Source organism: Trichechus manatus, unplaced genomic scaffold (assembly GCF_000243295.1).
Source record: "Trichechus manatus latirostris isolate Lorelei unplaced genomic scaffold, TriManLat1.0 scaffold00073, whole genome shotgun sequence".
Lineage (NCBI taxonomy): Eukaryota > Metazoa > Chordata > Mammalia > Sirenia > Trichechidae > Trichechus > Trichechus manatus.
The window spans coordinates 3,755,062-3,774,107 of record NW_004444009.1 but is presented as its reverse complement, the minus strand read 5'-3'; positions in this window follow the sequence as shown (position 1 = coordinate 3,774,107).

The window sequence follows — 19,046 nt, the reverse complement described above, 5'->3', positions numbered from 1 at the left end:
TCTGGCTGTTGGATGCAAGCCCAGGAGAAATCTTAGCTCAGTCTTATATAAACCCCTGTCATCGTTGTGCTGATAGATCTACCTGAGGATTTACTGTATAGTTGTCAGACCTTGGGGGGCTAGGGTTAGTCACTCCCTAATCTATCGTTAGGATTATGACTGTTTTTACTGCTGTATTATAAACATGGCTACCACTGGTACTACAACTGTTAACCAAAAGGTCGGCAGTTCAAATCTGCCAGGCACTCCTTGGAAACTCTATGGGGCAGTTCTACTCTGTCCTATAGGGTCACTATGAGTCAGAATCAACTGGATGGCAATGAATTTGGTTTGGTTTTACCACTGGTAATATGACCAGCTAATGCATTCCCATCCTATGGTCTGAGGAAGAAAATTCATACACACCCACAAAGAGAGTTTTTATACATTTGTACCAGGAGGTTATTTAACTCTTATTCTATGATAGGCAAGGAACCCTGGTGGCACAGTGGTTAAAGCACTCGGCTGCTAACCAAAAGGTCAGTGGTTCGAACACACCAGCTGCTCTGTGAGAAAAAGATGTGGCAGTCTGCTTCTGTAAAGATTTACAACCTTAGAAACCCTACGGGGTAAGTTCTACTTTGTCCTATAACTGTGAGTTAGAATTGACTCAAAGGCAATGGATGAGAAGAATTTACCTAGTGAATTGTGTGCCCCAACCCAGTATATTTTCATAGAACTAACTGACGGTCCATTAGCTGCTAAATGAGAAATTCTATGCATTTGTTAAGATTAACACTGGAGTACAAGTCTAGACTCCACAATAAAGTGGAAGAATGGCACCCCTTCTGTGACTAATGAATGCATGTTCTCTGCTATACAAAAGAATAGAGGACAATACTATGCAAGGCAGTATGCCTCATGTTACACCATGGGTTTGTTTTAAAATAGAATATAAATTAAATTTTGCACAACATGTTTTCCCTTACAGCATAATGTCAAGACTATTTCATTTTTAGATCATCAATTGACATTGGCTTTTCTTTTTTAATTTAAATTTAATTTTAGTTTTACAAAGACCTCAGTTACAGAGGGTTGAATGCTCCTTACCAAAAAAAAAAAAAAAACCATTGCCATTGAGTCAATTCCGATTCATAGTGACCCTATAGCAACCCTATAGGACAGAGTAGAACCGCCCCATAGGGTTTCCAAGGAGCGGCTGGTGGATTCCAACTGCCGACATTTTCGTTAGCAGCCAAGCTCTTAACCACCGTGTCACCAGGGCTCCACCATGCTCCTTAGTCAGTGGGACGTTATTATCATTGATCTTGTTTTACTTACTTATTCCCTTTTCATTCCCATTCTGGAATCCCATTCTGAGCTCCCACCATTTAGGCAGTCAGCTCTCCTGTATGCTTAATTTTAAGCCATTTCTTTGTAGATATCTTTGCAAAATGCGAATCATTTGTGTGTGTGTGTGTGTGTGTGTGCATGTCATTTAATTTACACTAATACTATCGTGCTATAGATCTCATTCACTTTTTTTTAACTAAGCGATATGTTTTTAAGATACAACTTAGTGCTATGCATATATCAGTTTACGGCTCCTGATTTCTGCCAAGTACTCTATTGTATGCATCCACCTTGTGTTAATACTTCCTCAAAGATGGGACCCAGACTGCTGTCATCATCCTGTCACCATAAACAAAACTATGATAAACAGTGCTTTATGCTTCTATTCATTCTCTATCCAATAATGAAAGTCTTAAAACAAATATTCAAGTGCATTGATAAATTCTCTGACTAAGAAAATATTCAGAGCCTTACTGAAAATCAGGACATATGGCTAGTTCACTTATTATGCTAACAATTACTCTTAATGTGTTTGTAGTATACATTTTGTATTTAGACTCATATACATTTGACCTTCATAAGGAGAAAATATCTACATGAAACAGATTTGGATATTCCCGCAGCTCAGTAGGCTTAATGCTTTTCTCCCTTCCATTTAAAATGTCTCAGGTAATCAGCTTTATTCTCTGAGATATTGTATCCCAGGCCAATAGATATGATTGCCTTGAAATCCTAACATTTGGCTTACATTTTCCTTTTCTTAAATTCATCTCTTCAGGCCAAATCTCTCCCGAAAGAGATTAAGTAGTGTAGAAGGTTAGGTAAAATAGCAAATTCACAACAAGAACTCTGTAACTATTTGGGTGCAGGAATAGGCAAGAGTAGATGAAGGTAGAAGAGCTTTGCAGATGGCTACACATTTACAAGCTGGGGCTAAAAATTTATGGTAAAATGAATGTGAAGCCTGGTGAGTAAACTGATAAAATTGTCATGTGTTTGGGGAATGCAATGCTTTAATTAACCAGTGTTTGCTGAATATTATATTTTAGGCACTATGCTAAGCAATGGGATAGAATGTGGTATGCAAACTTTTATGAGATATGATTCTGTTCTGTAAGATTACAGTTTAATGGGGGTTACTGGCATGTGAATAACTAACCAAACCAAAAATCAAGTTAGTTGCTGTTGAGTCAATTCCAACTCATGGCAACCCCATGTGTGTCAGAGTAGAACTATGCTCCATAGGGTTTTCAATGGCTGATTTTTCAGGAGTAGATCACCAGGACTTTCTTCCGAGGCACCTCTGGGTGAACTCGAATCTCCAACCTTTTGATTAGCAGTTGAGCACGTTAACCATTTGAACCACCGAGGAACTGTGCAGTGGTTAAGAGTTCAGCTGCTAACCAAAAGATCAGCAATTCAAATCCACCAGCTGCTCTTTGGAAACCCTATGAGGCAGTTCTACTCTGTCCTATAGGGTTGCTATGGGTTGGAATCAACTCAACGGCAATAAGTTTTTGTTTTTTGTTTTTTTTTTAAGGATTCCAAATAATTAACAGGAGAAGATAAAATTGCCAAAATCCAACAACTCAATTCAGGAAATATTTACTGAGTTTCAGTCAAGTACCAGCCTTTCTTTTTAGGTCCTCATCAAATAAGTTTAATTGACTTTTGTATCAACCCTTACAGTATGCAAGAGGTAGAAAAACAAGACAATAAGTATAATTAAGTCTCATGTAAACTATGATAGAAGGAATGCAGAAGGAAGATAAAAGTCAATGCTACCTAGAAGAGTAAGGTAATGCTTTATATAGAAGATGCCATGTGAGCTGAGTCCTGAAACCTGAGTGGGTTAAGAGGGAAAGAATTCCTTGTAATGGGAGGAGAAGGAGAAAGGTCCTGGGGTAGAAAACAGTCTTATGATTAGGGAAACAGTAAGTAATTCAGTTTCAGAGCCCTGCTGATGCAGTTATTAAAGCACTCAACTGCTGACCTGAAAGGTCGGTAGTTGGAACCCACGAGCTGCTTCCGTAAAGATTCACAGCATCTGAAGTCCTATGAGGCGGTTCTACTCTGTTCTATAGTGTCTCTATGAGTTGAAATCTACTCAACAGCAACAGGTTTTTTTTGGCTAAGTAATTCAGCAGGAATTCTGGGTTCAGATTCTGGCTCTACCACTTACCAGCCATATTCTGGTTAGTATGCAACAGTTTTCTCATCCATAAAAGAAAAAAAAAAAAAAAAAAACCCAAACCCATTGCAGTCGAGTTGATTCAGACTCATAATGACCCTATAGGACAGAGTAGAAATGCCTCATAGAGTTTATAAGTGCAAACAGAAACCATGCAACCCCTTTAACCAATCTCCTCAGCCAAATATCCAAGTTCATCATTTACCAGTTCTACCTTCTACCATAAAATGGACATAATAGAAGATCCTTCTTCACAGAGTTATTTTGGGAACCATGGGAGATAGCACATGTAAAATGCTAAGTACTGTATCTAGCATATAATAAGTGCTCAATAAATGCTAGCTATGTTGGTAATAATGACAAAGAATGTACTGGAAGCTGGTGAGGAGGTGGTGGGAAGAGAAAGAAGGGAAGTGAGAAATAAGTTTGGAAAGGAAAGCAGAAGACAGAACACAGAGGACATTATGTCCATACTCTGGAGTTTAAAAAATTTCATGGGTGGTAAATGGGAAGTTGTCAAGGGCTTTAGGCAAGGAAAAGACCAGATCAGATTTAGATTGTAGAGAGAACACTCTGGCATCAATATGGAGGAATAATCAGAAGAATGAAGAGTTAGAGGCAAGGAGATAAATTAGAAGACTACTGCAATAGAACAGGCTAATGATGAGCTAAGGCTTAGAAATGGAAATGAATACGAAAACTTTTAAGCTGATCCTGAGACACATACTAGATGTGTTCTTTGGTTTGATGTGGAAAGTGTAGGAAAAAGAACTTTTGAATGACTCTTGCTTTCTAGCTTTGGTAACTAGAAGTACAATGGTACCATTTTTCAAAATAGGGAATAGACGTGAAATTAAATTTTTGAAGGAAGATAAGGAATTCAGGAATTCAGGATAAGTGTTAGGTGTTAAACATTTAACTGATGCCGTCAAATGAGCAACCCAATAGGTATATAGAATGTTTAATTCATTAAAAATATTTTCTACTTATTAAAAGGAATGAAAGTAATATAATGAATTCCTGAATACCCACCATTCAGCTTAATAAATCAATCAAATTCAGTGGATTTGAAGCCCCTTGAAAGTCTTCTTTTCCCAAAAGGTCACTTGTCTCCATTTTGTGTTTATCATTCCCTTGCTCCTCTGTAAAGCTTTATTATATGTGCCTTTATACCTAAATAATATATTGTTTTGTATGTTTTTGAATTTGATGCACTCTTCTGTGATTTTTTTATTCAACATTATGTTGTAAGTTTTATCCATGTTAACATTAGTTATGTGTACCTTATATGATATTTTCTTCTTCAATCTTGCCAGAGATGCATCTACTTTATTACTTCTCTCAAAGAAATGTTTGGCTTTGTTGATTATTGTAGCTTTATTTTATATTTCACTATTTTCTATTCCTATCATCATTTACCATCTTCATCTTTGTATTTGTTCTGTTGTTCTTTTTCTAGCTTATAACTTCTGTGTTTAGCTCATTATTTCAGTCTTTTTTCTCTTCTAATATAAATGCTAAGGAGCCCTGGCTCACACAATGGTTAAGCACTCCACTGCTAATAGAAAGATTGGGGGTTGGAACCCACCCAGTGCCTCCTTAGGAGAAAAAGCTGACGATCTGCTCCCATAAAGATCACAGCCTAGAAAACCTTATGAGGCAGTGCTACTCTGTCACATGGGGTCGCTATGAGTCAAAATCAACTTAACAGCACCTAACAAAAACAAACATAAATGCTTAAGGTTAGAAATTTTCTTCTAAGTATCATTTTAGCTGGATTCCACGTGTTGATACTTAGCATATTTTTATCTTTGTTTTAAATATTTATTAATTTCTGTTAGGATTTTTTTAACCATGTGTTATTTGAAAGTGTCTTTTTAAATTTCCAAATGCATAGGATACTCTGGTTTTTTAGTTTTAGTCGTTCTTGTTAATATTATGGTGTCCGAGATTAAGATCTATCTGATACTGATTCTTTGAAATTTACTGAGACTTGCCTATTAACTGATTGTTAGTCAGTTTACATAAACATAACTGTGTTATTGAGGTACTGTATTTTCAAATTGTTGAATGAAAGATTCTATATATGTACACTATATCATAGTTCTTAATTGTCTCTTCCAGATCATCTAAATCATTATTGTTTTCAGGGGTGGATTAACCAGTAAGCAAGGTACACACAAGCTTAATTGTGTTTATTTACTCATCTGTAGAACACAATTTCACCTGTTTTTCACCATAGATATAGTTGTTGACAGATGTGGTAAAAAACAGGTGAAATTGTGCTCTACAGATCAATAAGTAAGCACAAGTAAGCTCGTGCGTACTTTGCTTGCTGGATCATCCATCCCTGGTTGTTTGCCTTCTCAATTTCTGTTTTTGTTGCTAAGTTAGGGAGAGGATTTGTCAATTACTACGTTTATTTCTTTTTATTTCTATTTAGTGTATTTTGAAGTTATATTATTACATGCATGCAAATTTAGAGTGGTTATTATCTTCTGGGAAAGTGAAACTTTTATCATTTTGAAGTGACCTTCTTCATTCCTAATAATATTTTTACCTTAAAGTCTCTTTCATCTCACATTAATATAGCTATGCCAGCTTAATTAAATTAGCATTTACCCTTCAGATTTTTTATCATACTTTTCCTTTCAGCCTTTTTTGTGTCTTTATACTTTACTATCTCTTTTAACTAGCTTATAGATTAATTTTGCTATTTCTGTTTTAAGACAGCTGACTATCCTAATCTTCTAACTGAAGATTTTAGTAATTAATTTTTATTGTGATATATTTGGATTTATCTTATAAAATCATTCTGTACTTTCTATTTATTTTTCTTTTATATGTTTCATGTATTTACTTCTTTTATGCATTGTTTTGAATTGATTGAGCTTTTTGTTTGTTTGCTTGTTTTTAATTCTATTTGCTTCCTTTTTTGTTTGTTTGTTTGTAAGTATAGTCCCTTAGAGGTTATCATTGAAAATTTTAACATATGAGCTAAACTTAACAAAGTTTAAAGCTAATCAGTATACTTTTTCTCTTTCCAAGCAACACAAGCACCTTAAACCAAAAAAAAAAGGAGCCACCAGGTCTGCTTACAAGCACCTTAAAAACCCATTGCCATCAAGTCGATTCTGACTCATAGCAACCCTATAGGACAGAGTAGAACCTCCCCGTAGAGTTTCCATGGAATGGCTGTTGGATTCAAACTACCATCATTTTGGTTAGCAGCTGAGTTCTTAACCACTGCACTGGCAGGGCTCCACAAGCACCTTAGCACACTTTAATCACTTACAACTATGTTGGGCAGTATTTTAATCCTACCTTTTTTTTTTAACTCTTCACCTTATCATTTTAGCCCTTCTAATTATTATTTTATTAATTTATTTACTATTTACTTGTGTTTACGCATTTTTAGTAATTTCTTTAGTCACAGTTTCTTTTATATCTCAGACCTTCCTTCTGAGATCATTTTCCTTCTTCATGAATAACATCCTTTACAAGTTCCTCTAGTGGTAAATGTTATCAGTTATTGGAAATTATTTTTATTTTGCATTCATTCTGGAAAGGTAGCTCACTGGGAGTATAATTCTAGGTTGACAGCTACTTTATTTCAGCACTTTCTAGAAATTGTTCCATAGTTTCTGGCATTCCATTGTGTCTCTTGGTAAGTCAGCTGTCAGCCTAGCTGTCATTCCTTTAAAGAAATTTCTTTTCCCATCTGATACTTTTAAGATTGTCTCTTGGTGTTTGGTGCTCTACTGCATCACTATGATATGTCTGGGAGTGGATTTATTTAGACTTATCCTATTTGAGATCTGTTGTACTTTGTGAGACTAGACCATGACTGTTATTGTCAAAGGAGCTGAGCTAAGCTGAGCTGAGAAAGCTGAGCTGAGCTGTCAGATTTCTGAGTAGCCAATTAAGACAAGAAGCTAAAATGAAATTAACAGTCAAGCTTTTAATCTCTTCCTGCACTAGTATAAACAAGAGACACCCGGAGAAGTGTATTCCCCTGTTCCATATTTCACAAGGAATAGAACCTGGTTGAGGTTCAGGTGGATCAGAGCAGATGCTGGAACCCTCTCACTGCTGAGGAAGCCCTGAACAAAAGGATCCTGCAGATTTATAGATCCAGGGGCTGGGAGAGAGGGTGAGGGTGAAAGGTTATGAAAAACAACTGAGTACTGTGTAAAAGTAGGGAAAAGTGTCTTCAAATTTCCCCCTCCCTTTCCCCTGTAAGGAGGCTTCAACAGACCTCAATTTGAAGGTATCTGGGCTAGGAATGAAGGTATGCAAAGTTCATGACTGGTCAGTGGGGGAAGGAGGATTGAGTCCCTGACTGACTCCCTTCAGAGACTAATGCGTTGGCTGTTTGCCAGGTCTGGTGAGGGAGGGCATCTTTCCCCATGAGGCCTGCCAGGTAAAGCCTTCATAATTGCACACAGGTTTTTAGCCAGGAGCTGGCCCTGTCAGTGATAAATGGTGGAAAATTACAGATTTCCATCCATGATTATAGTATATGACTCCCTTAGATTGTTATTGTTAGGTGCTCTTGAGTTGGTTCCAACTCATAGAGAGTTCTGTACAACAAAACGAAACACTGCCTGGTCCTGTGCATCCTCACAGTTGTTGCTGTGTTTGAGTGCATCGTTGCAGCCATTGTGTCAGTCCATCTCATTGAGGGTCTTCTACTTTTTCATTGACCCTCTACTTTATCAAGAATGATGTATTTCTCCAGGGACTGGTCCCTACTGATAACATGCCCAAAGTATGTGAGATGCAGCATTCTAAGGAACTTAGAATGGCTGTACTTCTTCCAAGACAGAATTGTTTGTTCTTCTGGCAGTCCATGGTACATTCAATATTCTTCACCAACACCATAATTCAAAGGCAACAAACCTTCTTTGGTCTTCCTTATTCATTGTTCAGCTTTCCCATATATATCAGGTGACTGAAAATACCATGACTAGAGTCAGGCACACCTTAGTCTTCAAAGTGACATCTTTGCTTTTTAATACTTTAAAGAGGTCTTTTGCAGAAGATTTGCACAGTGCAATACATCATTTGATTTCTTGAGTGCTGCTTCTATGGGTGTTGATTGTGGATCCAAGTAAAATAAAATCCTTGACAACTTCAATCTTTTCTCCATTTATCATGATATTGCTTATTGGTCCAGTTGTAAGTATTTTTGTTTTCATTATGTTGAGGTGTAATCCATAGTGAACATTGTAGTCTTTGATCTTCTTCAGTAAGTGCTTCAAGTCCTTTTCACTTTCAGCTAGCTAGTTTGTGTCATCTGCATATCACAGGTTGTTAATGAGTCTTCCTCCAATTCTGAGCCACATTCTTCTTCATATAGTACTTCTTCTTGGATTATTTGCTCAGCATACAGATTGAATAAGTATGGTGAAAGGATACAACCCTAATTCACACCTTTACTGATTTTAAACCACACAGTATCCCCTAGTTCTGTTTTAACGACTACCTCTTGTTCTATGTACAGGTTCTGCATGAGCACAATTAAGTGTTCTGGAATTCCCATTCTTCACAATGTTATCCATAATTTGTTATGATCCACGGAGTCAAATGCCTCTGCATAGCTGTCTTAGTTATCATCTAGTGCTGCTGTAACAGAAATACCACAAGTGGATGGCTTTAACAAACAGAAGTTTATTCTTTGACAGTCTAGTAGGCTACAAGTCCAAATTCAAGGTGTCAGCTCCAGGGGAAGGCTTTCTCTGTCAGCTCTGGAGGAAGGTTCTTGTCATCCATCTTCCCCTGGACTAGGAGCTTCTCCAACCTTGGATCCAAAGGCTACACTCTGCTCCCAGTGCTGCTTTCTTGGTAGTATGAGGTCCCCACTCTCTGCTTGCTTCCCTTTCCTTTTATCTCTTGTAAGATAAAAGGTGGTGCAGGCCACACTCAAGGAAAATCCCTTTATGTTGGATCAGGGATGTGACCTTAGTAAGGGTGTTACAATCCCACCCTAATCTTCCTTAAAGTAAAATTACAATTGCAAAGTGGAGGACAACCACACAATACTGGGAATAATGGCCTAACCAAGTTGACACATATTTTGGGGGGATATAATTCAATCCATGACACATAGCCAATAAAACACAGGTAAACATCTTTCTTGTGTTCTCTGCTTTCATCCAATATCCATCTGATATCAGCAATGATACCCCTCATTCCATGTCCTCTTCTGAATCCAGCTTGAATTTCTGGCAGTTACCTGTGGATGTACTGCTGCAACTGTTTTGGAATTATCTTCAGCAAAATTTTACTTGTGTGTGATATTAATGATATTGTTCAATAATTTCCACATTCTGTTGGATCACCTTTCTTCGGAATGGGCAAATATATGGACCTCTTCCAGTTGATTGGCCAGGAAGCTGTCTTCCAAATTTCTTGGCATAGATGAGTAAGCAATTTCAGTGTTGCATCTGTTTGTCAAAACATCTCAATTGATATATTTTTCTCCATCTTTTGATTTTTAATATATTTATGTCTTTGTGCCTAAGGTGTGTCTCTTGTAGACAGCATATTGAGGCATTGTGATTTTTTATCCATTCTGCCACTCTCTGTCTCTTTACGGGTGCATTTAAGCCATATACATTCAGTGTGATTATCGATAACTATAAGTTTATTGCTGTCATATTGTTGTACTTTTTCTTTGTGGTGCTGATGTTTTCGTTGTTCCTCTTACTTTCCTGTACTGAGTCCTTTTGTTTGTAGATTTTCTTTTTTTTTTTTTCTTTCATTATTATAGGTTTTGCGTTTACTGATAAGTAAGTTTGTTAACTTGCTTTGTGGTTACCTTGAAATTTACCCTTATCTTCCTAAGTTTGAACCAGCCTTTTAGTACATGATATCACCTTGACTTCCTTTCCATTTAAAAGTTCTACACCTACAGTGTTTATTTCCCCTTTTATTGTTTTGATGTCATCATTTACAGAATGACATTTCTGTTTCCTTGTTTTAAGTCTTTTAGCTTTGTTTTATTATTGAGAGTTATTTACCTAGGTTGGTATCTGGCTGATGCTATCCTGTGTCCTAGATTCCAGTTGTTGTCTAATGTTGTTAGTTCTCTAATGAAAGGACTCCTTTTAATATTTCTTGTAAGTTTTGTTTGGTTTTTACAAATTCCCTTAATTTCTGATTATCTGAGAATGTCCTGATTTTGTCATTGTATTTGAGAGAGAGTTTTGCAGGAGATATTATTCTTGGCTAATGGTTTTTTTTCTTTCAAGATTTTATATCTGTCATTCCATTGCCTTCTTGCTTGCATAGTTTTTGCCAAATAATCAGAGCTTAGTCTTATTGTTTCCCCTTTGTAAGTGACTTTTTGTTTTTCTCAAGCTGCTCTCAGGATTCTTCCTTCGACTTTGGTTTTTGCAAGTGTGATTATGATATGTCTTAGTGAATTTCTTTGCGGTCTATCCTATATGAGGTTCATTGAGATTTGTGGTTGGTCAGCTTTTTGTCTTTCATGATATTTGGGAAGTTTTCTTCCAGTAAATCTTCAACAGTCTTCTCTGTGTTTTCCATTTTCTTCCCCTGTTCTGGATCTCCAATCACATGCAGTTTTTTGCTCTTGATTGTGTCCCACATAATTCTTAGGTTTTCCTCATTTTTCTTCATTCTTTTCTCTGACTTTTCCTCGAACAAAGTGGCGTTCGTGGATTTGTCTTCAATCTCGCTGATTCTGTCTTCCATTGTTTCAAATTTCTCCTAAAACCTTCTATTGAGTTGCCCATTTCTGAAATTTTGTTGTTTATCTTTTGGATTTCTAGTTGCTGTTTTTTTGTGATTGCTAATTGTTTATTTATTTTGACAGTTTGTTCCTGTATTATTTTCCTGAATTCTTCTATTGCTTTATCTGTGTTTTCCTTGATTTTAGCTATGTTTTTGTTGGTTTTGTCTGTGTTTTCCATGATTTTGTCTATTTTTTCCTTGTTTTTTTCTGTGGTTCCTTCATCTCTTTCCTAATCTTTTGGAGAGCCCTGAGTATTAATCTTTGAATTTCATATCAGGTAGTTCCACTGCCTTTTCTATCCCAGAAGGCTATCTGATTCTTTATTTTGGTCACTTGATGGAGCCATCTTGTTCTGTTTTTTATATGTTTTGATATTGTCTGCTGTCTCTGAGACATTAAAGTATTACTTTTATTGATTGATTGATTGATTGTATGTTTGTTTTGTTTTGCGTCTTTGTTTTGTTTTGATATGTCAGGTGGGCAGGCCAAGCATGCTTTGCTGCGTGCTCGTCTGTGAGCATGATAGCTCTCACCACCTTGCCCAAGTGAGCAGTGCAACAGCAGGCAGGGTGAGCCTGCTTCACTGTACACTGGTTTGCCAAGGTGGCTTCGGGAATTTTGGGCAGGCACTGTCTACCTCCTGATGTTAGTCCAGTGATGTGGGAACATTCACAGCCCCTTGCCATATAGGTGGGGGTGTCAGATGGAGAGTGGTATGGGCTTACTTCCCTCTGTTCAGCAGCTGACTGAGTGGCAGGAGATGAGGGGCAGTTCAGGCCCAGTATGGTGGCAGGCCTGAGCTGGGGACTCTCTAGCTATAGTGGCATGGTGAGGGCCAACAGGAAGGGGGGTGGGGTTTGAGGCTAGGTGGGGGAAACAAAGAAGAGAAAAGACATAAAAAGAAAGAAAAGGAAGTAGCTGGCCAGTGGGGGCAGGGAAGACTTGAGGGCCAGTAGGAAGGGGGAGAGTTGACGGTGGGAAGTAGAAAGTGGCAAGCTGGTAGCTCTCTACCTGCAGCAGTGCAGCATGGCTGAAGGCGGAAACTGGCTTCTGGGACTAGGTGGTAGGGAAAGAAAAACAGTAATAAATAAATAAAATTAAAAATGACATGGCAGGAGCTGGTGGATGGAGGCAAGTGGGATCCAGGGTGGCAGCAGGCAGGTAGCTCTCTACTCATGGTGGTATGGTGAGACTTGGTGGGAAGGGGTAGAGATGATGTACAGGGGTAGGTGGGAGAGAAAAAGGAAAGGTAGAAAATGGAAAAAGAAAAAAATAGCACACTAGGTGCCAATGGGTGGTGGCATGGTGGACCTGGAGTGGTGGTGGGCTGGTGCCTCTCTAGCCAATGTGGCATGGCATGGCCCAGCAGAAGTGGGTAGAGGTGGGGTACAGGGCTAGGTGGAAAAGGAAAAACTAAATAAAATAAAAATTAAAAAAAAAATAATAGGGCACAGAGAGCAGGTGCGTGTCGCAAGGCTCATTAGGAAGGGGTACAGGTGGCATACAGGGCTATGTGGGAGGGAGAAAGAAAAGGGAAAAGGGGGGGGGGAAGAAAAAGAAAAGAAAAGAATGACATGGCAGGAGCCAGCAGGTGAGGGCAGGGTGGACCCAGGCTGGTGGTGGGCCGTTTTCTCTCTAGTCTTGTCTAGCCAAGATGGTGTAGCATGGCTAGGTGGGAAGGAGTAGAGGTGAAGTATAGGTGAGATGAAGGGAGAAAAAAAAGAGGAAAGGGAAAAAAAATAAAATGGCAGGAGCTGGCAGGTGAGGGTGGAGTGGACCCTGGCTGGCAGCAGGCTGGTAGCTTTCTAGCCAATGTGGCTCAATGTGGCCTGTCAAGAGGGGCAGAGGTGGTGTATGGGGCAAAATGGTGAGGGGTGGGGAAGTGTGTTTCTCTGGTTAATGGGTGCTCTGTCTCCTGTTGGAAGCTCCATGAAGTTGTCTCATCATACTCTGTCTGAGGTCATTGATGGCCGTGCTCCAAGATGGTAACCTGTGCCACATTAGTTAGCAGAGGCCCTCCATATCTCTCCTCATTCTGTTTCCCTTCAGTTTTTTCTTCCATTCGGTGTTTGATCTACTCCTTTATCCCTTCATTTGATGCTTAGGGTTCCAGGATTGACATTTGTATCTGTTTTACTTAGTTTTTTGGGTCTTTGTTGCAGAGGATTGGCATGATGCATCTGTTTAGGGCACCATGTTGGCCCTGCCTCTCCCAAAACATCTCAGCTGGTGAATAATACATACTCTTTATTCTCTGCTTTAAAAAATTTACCAAATTCTTCCCTCATAGTTTCAAATAGCCTGAACTCTAATTCATGAGTCAGAAGATAACTCAGATTTAGTAATATTTATTTTTCAGATTGCTGATGTTTTTCACAAATATTTAGTTCATCGAATTTTACTCAAAATTTCCAAAATATCTACAGGGTTCAGACTGTGTGAAATTTCAACCTGAAATTAATTTGCCTGGAAATTCACCAGCAGGGATGTTTACAAAAAATGTTCCTCTTACATGGAACTATGAATCCCTACTGGCAATACTAACACAAGGGTCCCCATAAACCACACAACACTTGATCATTTCTTGTAGTCTCCATGTTCACATACCAAGTTGATTACAGACAAAATAAAGAAAATGATGAGTTGAGGGAGATTATTTGAAAATAGATATTTACTTTGCTGAAGTGTAGTATACATAAAAGTTTATAAACTCAATTTGTCTAGGTTTATTGCAGTAAAGTTTAAAATTTGGTAATATTTTCTAATTTGAGTGACATCCTAGCAAAGAATTTTTTAAGCTGGAGAGCAAAGTAGGAGGGTTAATCTCAGATTAGAGGATGCGTGTCTTTACATGTTGATACTTCCGTTAAGACAAGATACTAGTTATGTATATGGGTTAGTAATACAACAACATCACTTCAGGGACCTTGCATAAGATTTTCCTCTTTACATAAATTCTTCCCTCATTCTTCATCTGAACAATTTCACTTATCTTCAAGTCTCAATTTAAATCTCATCTCCTTAGCCCCTTTCTAACCCATGTGTTCCAATATAAATTACATTTCCCTATACCACAAAAGGAGCCCTGGTGGTGCAGTAGTTAAGCTGTCAGCTGCTAACCAAAAGGTCAGCTGTTCAAACACATCAGCTGCTCCATGGGAGAAAGATATGGCAGTCTGCTTCTGTAAAGATTACAGCCTTGGAAACCCTATGGGGCAGTTCTACAGGGTTGCTATGTGTTGGAATTTACTTGATGGCAATGGGTTTGGTTTCTTTGGTATGCCACCCTATTGTATCTTAGGCTATTTATTATAATTTTTAATTCTATATTTGTGTGGCTACTTGTGGTTATCCAATTGCAATGTGCTTAGGAACCACTTGGGGAACACATTAAAAATGCAGATTCCTGTGCCTTACATCAGAAATTTCCACTAGTAAATCTGAGTTGGAACCCAGAAATCTGCATTTTTAACAGGTCTCCCAAGTGATCTTAATGCAGGTGGTCCCAGGAACACACTTCAAGAAGCTGTCCATGAGGGCAGCAATCATGCTTATTTGTTTACTTCTGTATCCCCAGCATCTAGAAGAATAATCAATAAATATTAGCTGCATTGTAAATATTAGGACCAATAATACCCAACACATTCTGACAAGTGAGCCAGCTGCCCCTGGACTAATGCTGTTTTGAGGGCAGGGCCGCCTTCAGGCCCAGGAAAACCTTCAAGTTGTAAATGGTGGATGGAAGGAGGAAGATAAAAGAGAGAAGGAAGAGTACAGAGGGAAAGAAAGAAAGAAGCCGGGGTTAGAGTCTTGGCCAGAAGTCAAAGTTGATGAGCTGTCAGCAGCCAGTCTCTATCGTGATGAGTCAAAGGCAGCATACAAACCTCCCATGGGGTATCCAGTTCAGAATTTCAGCTGGATAAGTGTATTATCTTCCTTTCATCACTGTGCTGCTTTCAACACATCAGGAAACACCGTGTCACTCCTTGACAGAGGCTGGCAACTTGAACTAGGGAGATAATCCAATGCCTTTAAAGCTGGCTGATATTTTCATTTGTGATTCTGCATAGCAGCCCCCTCCCCGTCCCCCATTTTCTGCTTTGTCCCCTGTAGTGAGGTTTGGCAGCTAGATCTATTTTAAGGCAGAGTTGGTGTTGGGAGTGCTACAAGAAAATTGTAATCCCAGAATTTCTGGGATCTGATACTGGCACACTTATGGACAATGATGCATGAGGAAATGGCTCTTTTTCACAAATGTCTGTCTGTGTGCAAACTAAATGCCAAAGGGACATGTATCTCTGACTCTGATCTCTGACTAAAAAGAACTGAAATGGACCAGAGGTACTTAAGAGTCAAGGCCTGAAGCTAACCTCTGGAGCTACAGATAAGAAAGAAAAGACATGACAGTTTCTTATTTTCTGTTGTGTTAGAGTATAGAAAAGATTATTTAGGATCTGCCTTTTCAACTTTATCTTCCAAGCATAAATTAAGTTTGGATATGGTAATTTTAAGGGAAGGTAGAAGTCTGAACAAAGTCAAATTGGAAATCAGTTACTGAGAAAAATTAACTCAATAAGAAATAGTGAGGATAGGACTAGAAAGAAAACCAGTTATTGTATGGCAGTCAATATAGCTGTGTGAATTTTGTGTTTTCAGGGGAAGACAAGTTTTGCTAATTCTTTTTTACTTGCCATTCTGTCTTTCAATAAAACTCTGTCTTTAGACGTTTCCCTTTTACAGAGTTGGCATATAGACAGTCTCTGATGAGGCAAAATATCTTTAATGGGTCCTCTCTGGGATAAGATCGCTATCCTCTTCCAATCTTTCATCTCCTTTGAGCAGTAAATCCCTTTGCTCTTTCAGATAGCTCTTGAGACCAGGTTGACATAACCAGTAATATCTGCCAGTAAGCATGGCAGCTCTGCTTAGACGAACCCAGAGTGCCTGGAGAATACTTGGCTGCAATGTTTTGTGGTAAGAAATGTGGCACCAGAGATCAGAGGGGATACATGTCCCTTTGGCTTTTAGTTTGCACTCAAGAACTATGCTGTGAGTGCCCAGAGGCTGAAGCTAAAGCAGAGCCTCCTTAATCTGTGCATCTAAAATCATCGTCCTGATTTGGCAGGAAGATTGTCCTCTTATGTTTTCAGTTACTCCTACTTAATATTTCAAACAACATTTCTATTTTTGTGGTCACAGGTTCTAATCAGATCCCTACCTATCTCTAAAAGGCTTGTGTATCTCCTATCACTGCCCTGTTTTCTTGACTGTGTCTGAATTACTCAAGTTATGGCCACACTGACATTTGACCTTCAATCTTACTTTAATTACAATAAATATACATTTCAGATGGTATCATTTCCTCTAGCCTAACAGTATCCTAGTATAGCACTCTAACTACATCAAAATTGCCAGAAAAAAAAGGAGAACCTCTAAAATAAACACGCTTGTGTTCCTGCACAGACATATTTAATCAGAGTTTTTATAGGTGAGAACTGGTAATTTGCATTTTGGTTAGCTTGTAGAAACAGGGACTCCCATTTCTAGCCATGGAAGAATAGCTGTTATTAGACAAGCCTGTCCATTGTAAATAACTATGAAAGTGGATGAAATATATGAAGCAAATATTTTCAGACATTGGAAAACATGAAGTGCAGAACAGTGATCACTGAGAGAAAGAAAACAAATGAAGCAAGACCCAATCACACCAGCTGTCTGCCTACAATCACTTTCCAGATGATGTCCCAGGAAAATAGATCCCAAATAGAGCACAGTGATTTTAAGTGAAGTTAAGTGACAGAGACCAGAATTTAGTGCTGCTGACACAGATAACATTAATAATCAGGGCAGATTATTAGAGAAGAAGGAACCATGTAGAGAAGAAACTCCAGAAATCTGCATAGGGATTACCTTGATTTTTGGGCAAACACTAAATTACACATGGATAGACTTTGCAAGGTCTAGGAGAGAATAACTACCAGGGATCTCTGGGTTAAATGGCTATTCCAGAGATCATAAAGGTCTAGAAGATGAAGCTTCAACCCTCCAGATAAACGAGACATTGTTAAACACCCTAGGCATTCCATTGATAATTTCAGAAAGTCCACCACTTACGAGCAGGATTATAGCAAGGGTACAGTAAGGGAAAATCTAGGCCCACCAAACAAAGTTTTCTTTAAAAAAAAAGTGCCTTCCAGAACTAAACTCAAAACTCTCTAAATGAAGATAACAAAATCACTCAACAATAGAGCATCCATAATGCCCAACATACATTTACATGTTTCTAAGAAAACAAAGAAGAAAAGGTAACCAATAACCAAAAGTAAAATCAGTCAATAGAAACAACCCCAGAAATGACAGAGGAATTAGCAGAAGAGAATTTTAAAAGATCTGTTAAGGTTCCACTTGCTTATACAACCCCTACAGATAACAATTATAAACTTGAGACAAATACAAAAATTCAAGGACCTGAAAGCACTTAAGAGTGAAAAAGGAAAGTAGATTCTAGGGGGGAGTTAACACTTTGAAGAAGGAAATTTTAGGGTTGAGTTACCCAATTTTATAGCTCTTAGCCTTAGGGCAGGCCATGGTTGACACCTAGTAGAGCAGCTAGAACTGTAATAGAAAACTCTATCTTTCTGGGCTGAGTATCTAGAGGAGAGTGTAAATGAAACCACAGCCAACAGAAAGTGACAATGGTATCTCAGAAAGTAGAAAGTAAGAGAGAGGGAGCCCTGAATTCAGTGTATTAATTCTGTCCACCACTCTGGCTGACTGAGAACTAGGCATGTGCAGGGTACATTTCAAACAACTCAGCTAAGGTTAAAGAATCAAACTGAAATTTGAGTTGCTGGTCAAGGCACAGAGTTGAAAAAATTGAGTCCAACCAAGTTAATTGCCTAATAAAACAAAATTTCAAAAGCCTACAATGTTTAAGAAAAATATAACATACTTTAGAGTCTCCAAAACATAATATTTGCAACGTCCAAGATACAATCCAAAATTATATGTGCAAAATCGGAAAAATATAAAACATTCTCAAGAGAAAATATAATCAGTGGAGAGCAACCAGAGGTGATCCAGATGTTGAAATAAATAGAAAAATTTTTTAAAGTAACTATTATAACTGTGTGCAAAGACGTAAAGAAAAATATACTGGACGATGGAAGAGAGAGGAAATTTCAGCAGAGAAATGTAAATTGTAAAATATTCTAATGGAAATTCTACAAGTGAAAAAAACAATATCTGAAATTTTAAAAATTCCCTGGATGGCTTTAAAAGCAAAATGGAGCTGATTGAAGAGTCAATAAATTAAAGATAGATCAGAAGAAATTATAAAATATGAAGAACAGAAAGAAAAGAATTTAAAAATTATGAACAAAGTCTCAGAAACCTATGACAAAATATACACGTAGCTAGAGTCCATGAAGTGGAAGTGAGAGAGCGTAAGATAGAAAAAATATAGACAAAGTAAGGGATGAAGTGTCCCCAATTTGATGAAAGACATAATTTTACAGATTCAAGAAATTCAGCAACCTCAAGTAAGTCAAATACAAAGAAAACCATGCCTAACCACATCAAAGATAAAGAGAAAAACTTAAAAGCAGCTGAGAAAAAAATGATGCATTATATATAGGGATAAATGACAGTTAATGCCTCATTTAAAAAAAAAACTAGGGAAGATAAAAAATAGTGGGAAAACATCTTTAAAATGCTGAAAAAAACTCTGCCAAAAATTCTGTAACAGTGAAAATATTATGT